Raw genomic sequence first — 6,000 nt, forward strand, 5'->3', positions numbered from 1 at the left:
AGTCAGGACTAGGAACGAGACTGGAAGCGATGATTAAAGTAAGGGGCAGAGACAAGTGTGACACTGTAGCCGTGAGTTTTGACGTATGAGGAAGTGGTATTATTAAATGCTTTGAGGGAAAGTGCAGTCTGGTAAGGTAAGCACTATTTTGACATACTGAGCATTACGTAACATGGCTACAGCAGAGACACAGGGCCTGATTCATATTTGGAAGGAATTGCACAGCTGCAAAGAAGCACTTTGCAATTCCATATCATTAACATTCAAATGTAACAGGAGGCGTCCATAGGAGATAGCCAGCACCTGTTAGAATTTGCAAGATCCGAGTACTGGGTCTGGGGGTGCAGCCTCTGATCACCATCGCCGACTTCTGTGCAGCATAGCCAACCAGAAGATATCACATGTAACCCGCAGGAACGCGCAATCACACTGCTCGACAAGTCATTCCAATTCAGCAGGACGCAACATATCGTGCAGATCTTGGCCAGGTGTGTACCAACCCTTACTCAAGCTGGTCGTAGGATCCAGACACCAGGGTCCAGGAAGTCTGGACCCGACAACACATCCCTGTTTTGGAGAGCGCTGCCGGTTGCCGCCCCAGCTCTCCTTCTCCCCCCTCCCCCCACTCGTGTGAGTGGAGTGGAAGAGGTCAAATGTAGAGATATTAAAGGGAAGAGGTCTGATAGGTATTAAAGTGAATTGGGAAAGAACTGTGTCATAAAGGCCAATGGAGCGAGAGATGTCATCTAGTGTGCCAGGAGTAGCAGAGAAGCCCGTAAGATGAGTAAGGGCTAGTTTGGTAGATATAGGTCACCAAACACTTTTGCAAGTGCAATTTCTGTGAAAGATTGTGGCCGGAAGCCCAATTGTAGGGAGTCCAGAAGGAATAAGTTAAGGAAAAACAACTGCAGCTCCTGAAAAGAGAATTTGAGTTAGAGAGATACTGGCATATTGCACGGTTGTATTATTGAGCGAGACTTGGTAGGACTCCAGCAGTCTTTGTACACAATATAAATGGCTGCCAATGCCCTCAAAAATATTTTCTTATACAGTAGAAACACAGGAGCATAGGTTGTAATAAGTGGCGGGGACATTTGTACAGTAAAGAGGTTTGGGTTCAATCTGAACTGGGCAAATTTCGTCACGGACTTCATCCCTTAGCATACGGATGGGTTGCATTTCAATGGGCTGGATGCAGCTGCGCTACAGAGAAAAGGTTAGCTGTCTGGAGCAGATTTAGGAAGGAAATGTGTAAGAAATGAAAGGACCCTTCCAAACAAAACAGGGATAATTATGGTGTAATAGGTATAAATTAAACAGCGTTGGAGGAAAGTCACGCATGGGCAGTGAGTATGGTATATAGAGATGTCCACATCCACTAATCATGTCAAATACCCCCCTTTGATCCGCCACATACTTTCCAATTTAGAAGCGCACTATGGAGGTCATTCAGACCTGATCGCTGCATTTTTTGCTGTCTTGCGTTCTGATAGTCGCCACCTACAGGGGGAGTGTATTTTTGCCGTCCAAGTGTGCGATGATATGTGTACGCCGAGCTGCTAAAATTCTGTGTGTGCAGTCTCTGCGCAGCCCGGGACTTACTCTTCCAGTGCGATAGAATCAGGCTGCTTGGGGACAGAGCTGCCTGCAGTTTCCCAACCACTCCTAGTAAACAGTCAGTTACCATCCAGAGTCACCTTGCGAACAGCCGTGCGAACTAATTTTTCGCACCAACCCGTTGCGGACCGGTGATCCCCATTGTTCTTGTCCGACGCGCGTGCGCATTGCAATGCATGCGCCGTTATGACCGGATCGCTCGCTGTGCGAAAACGCACAGCAGTGATCAGATCTGAATGACCTCCCATGTCCCACCAGAGACTAATGCATCTAAAGTACAATGCACGTGTAGCCTGAATAAGGACACCGCATGTAGTAACTTCTCTTTGTGAATAATTAACTAAACTGGGTAAAACGGCAAGAGACAAAATCAGATACAAGTGATGAGTGACTTACATTGTTACAGTTCATTTCAGATTTTATGCCAATTCCTTTGCAAAAAATACAAATCCTACGTACCCAAGACTCCTGAGGTGCGAGAAGAAATGTGTTGAAATTGGGCACGTTGGGGGTCCAAACGGGAGTTTGGATACCCAAAGCAGGGAGGTTAGATGGGTTTAGCTGGCTAAACCTAGTCCGTTTGGACGCGAGACGCATTGGCGACCAAACAAATTGTGACAATTGTTTGGGCGTATAAAAAGTCCCATTTAAACTGGATTTTTAGATGCCCAGAACAATTGAATAAGCCCCTATAAACCAATATGTACATGGCTACGGTGGAATAGTCAAAAAAGTATGTACATACAGGAATCGCTACTGGAACCTAAGGCATATGTATCGCGCTACATGGTGCAAATATTCTTGATGTATGAGGATACATCTGTATTTAATAGGTTCTGATTTCCTAGAATCTGCCTAATTTGTGAGTATAGGTGTTAAAATTTCAGTGGCAATTTGTTTTAGGGCAAAACCAGATCGGGGTTGCCTTATAACATTTTTGCAGTTTCTGTCTTACCCAAACAACCAGGTTTGGCTCAATCACTACAATCAGAGGTGGCCAACCTGTGGCTCTCGCTTTCTTTAAATGTGGCTCCCGACACTTGAAGTCACATTACCACAATAGATCCGGTAACCACTGCACTCCAGAAAGACACGCAGAAGCACTACAAGGGCTGTAGACTGAGGGAGCCAGATACTAGAGATAAAACACCCACTGTCAAACAGATGATCCTTAAGCCCCTTTCACATCGCCAATGCAGGATCACACCCGGGAATTAGAAACAGTCCTTCCCGGGTGGGATCCGGCTTTGGGACCCTAACACAGGGCTGGCCAACCAGTGGCTCTTGAGCCGCATGCGGCTCTTTCTGTGTGTTAATGTGGCTCCCAGCTCCCTGGCTGCCACTGCTCACCATTACACACATGAAGCCTCCTCTGACTGACGTTCAGCAGTTCAGAGGAGGCTTCATGTGTATCTCAGCTCATCTCCGCTCCGTGCGTCCAAAGTGACTTCATGATGTCACAGCCGCACAGCGCTTGAGCCGCAAAGAGGACGGATCCCAGGAGCTGGAAGACTGCAGACAGCGGGCGCCTAGAGAAGGGAGAACGATCAACAAGGCATGGTATGTGAGCGTGTGGTGCTCTGCCCTGCCCTAATATGTGATCAACAAGAGGTGCGGGGGGGGGGGGGCATTGTTTTGATCGGGAGAGGCGCTGAGAGCGGTTGGGGGGGAGGGGGTGGGGAAGAGGACTAAGGTGCTGTCTAGGAGCGGGAGAGGACAGGGGAGCTTTTTAAGGGCGGGGGGGACGGGACAGAGGCGCTGTCTAAGAGCAGGGGGGAGGAAAGAGGCGCTGTCTAAGAGCGGAGGAGAGAGGGAGGTGCTGTCTGAGAGCTGGGTATGGGGGGAGGAGAGAGATGTGCTGTCTGAGAGCTGGGTATGGGGGGGGAGGAGAGAGATGTGCTGTCTGAGAGCTGGGTATGGGGGGAGGAGAGAGAGATGTGCTGTCTGAGAGCTGGGTATGGGGGGAGGAGAGAGAGATGTGCTGTCTGAGAGCTGGGTATGGGGGGAGGAGAGAGAGATGTGCTGTCTGAGAGCTGGGTATGGGGGGAGGAGAGAGAGATGTGCTGTCTGAGAGCTGGGTATGGGGGGAGGAGAGAGAGATGTGCTGTCTGAGAGCTGGGTATGGGGGGAGGAGAGAGAGATGTGCTGTCTGAGAGCTGGGTATGGGGGGAGGAGAGAGAGATGTGCTGTCTGAGAGCTGGGTATGGGGGGAGGAGAGAGAGATGTGCTGTCTGAGAGCTGGGTATGGGGGGAGGAGAGAGAGATGTGCTGTCTGAGAGCTGGGTATGGGGGGAGGAGAGAGAGATGTGCTGTCTGAGAGCTGGGTATGGGGGGAGGAGAGAGAGATGTGCTGTCTGAGAGCTGGGTATGGGGGGAGGAGAGAGAGATGTGCTGTCTGAGAGCTGGGTATGGGGGGAGGAGAGAGAGATGTGCTGTCTGAGAGCTGGGTATGGGGGGAGGAGAGAGGTGCTGTCTGAGAGCTGGGTATGGGGGGAAGAGAGAGGTGCTGTCTGAGAGCTGGGTATGGGGGGAGGAGAGAGGTGCTGTCTGAGAGCTGGGTATGGGGGGAGGAGAGAGGTGCTGTCAGAGCTGGGTATGGGGGGAGGAGAGAGGTGCTGTCAGAGCTGGGTATGGGGGGAGGAGAGAGGTGCTGTCTGAGAACTGGGAGGAAGGAGAGGAGAGAGGAGTTTTCTGAGAGCTGAGGATGGGGCGTGACCTTGTGTCAGCTGTCGGAGCTGCTGGCACAATGGACCCATTTTTACTAGGCCACACCCACTTTTGCGCGCATGATACCGGCACTTCAGCTTTCTTGGAGACAATTCTGGGCTCTTTGACTCTGACTAGTTGGCCACCCCTGCCCTAACAGGTGACTTATAACCCGGCAATTTGCTGGGTCTGTTGCCATAGCTGCAGGGGGAGGAAGGGGGGGGGGGGGGCTCGGCAGCAGGGGTGGAGGCGGCGTTGGGAGATGAGCTCATCTCCGCGCCGCCTCTCCCTATGTAGTAAACGGGTCCCGTCGAACCGGGAACCCGTTTACGCTGCCACTGACTCTGTATTCAACCCAGGAATAACACTGCTTATAACCTGGGTTGAATTATCGGGTCAGGCAACCCAGGAATTCGACCATAGCCCATTCACACCGCACACCAACCTGGGTCGATACCGGGATATTTGTGCGGTGTGAAAGGGGTAATAAGGAGCTGCTACAATGGCATGAGTTGGGGGGGTGGCTCTGAAGTGACACATGAGGGGTCTAGCAGGAGTGACACATGGGAGAGCTGGACGAAGTGACATAGGAGGGTGCTAGCAGGAGCGACACGTGGGGAAGCTGACTGGAGTGACACAGCAGGGTGCTGGCTGAAGTGACACATGGGAGAGCTGAAGTGTACTATGTGAATCGTCTTTCATTATATTTTATATGGTTCTGGCTTTTTCAATTATTTTATGCAGAAGTGACTTCTTCACTGTATTTTATGTTGGATCTGGCTTTAAAAATATATTTATGTGGATCTGTATTTTTCAATGTATATTATACCAGAGTGTGGCCTAGCGAGCACAAGGCCACACCCCATTTTTGCATGCTCACCTTCGGCTCTATGACGTACCCAACAAGATTTTTTAGCTCTTTGACTATGTAGTGCAAGGGTGGCCAACCAGTTAAAGTCATTCAAGATCATATTTCTTCCCCATTCTGGTGTTTAATCTGCAAAACAGAACTTCCTGTCTGCATGCTTTTATGTATGGCGGTGTTGTCACATGATTGGCCGATTACATATTTGCATTAAATCAGCAGGTGTACCTTAAAAGTTGCCACTGTATATGCAGATAGCGGTCTGAGGGATGAGACAGATTAACACATTAAGAGTGGGCAATTTATTAGTGGGATTAGTATTTAACCCTGTAAAATAGATAAGAAAGGTATCCATGTTTGCAGAAGACACTGAGGTTTTATAGTAGACACATTCTAATTAATTAACTAATCAATGTCTACAAACGTCTGTAAGGACATGGGAAAATCCTGTGACTGGAGAAACTTTAACCAATACTGAAAAGGATTTTTCTCTGTAAGGGTAGTTGCACAGTGACATTCACTCCTGAGGCTGGTTGTAATAGCAGAATCCCTCTACCAATTTACAAATGGACTTGCATGCATAACTTCCCATCCTAATAAGCATATGAAGCATTACAGTAACTAAAACTGATAATTACATTTGGGGTAATGCAGCACCTAATATGCACAAAGGGGACATTTTTAAATGTTAATCATGTGTACCAAATTTCTGTAAAACATTGTTACCGAGAAAACCTTAAATCCCAAACATTTTGGACAATAGAAGGGAGAGGAAAAAAACAAAAACAGAAATGATCTGGCAACTTTATCTT

This window comes from Pseudophryne corroboree, chromosome 2, assembly GCF_028390025.1.
Source record: "Pseudophryne corroboree isolate aPseCor3 chromosome 2, aPseCor3.hap2, whole genome shotgun sequence".
Lineage (NCBI taxonomy): Eukaryota > Metazoa > Chordata > Amphibia > Anura > Myobatrachidae > Pseudophryne > Pseudophryne corroboree.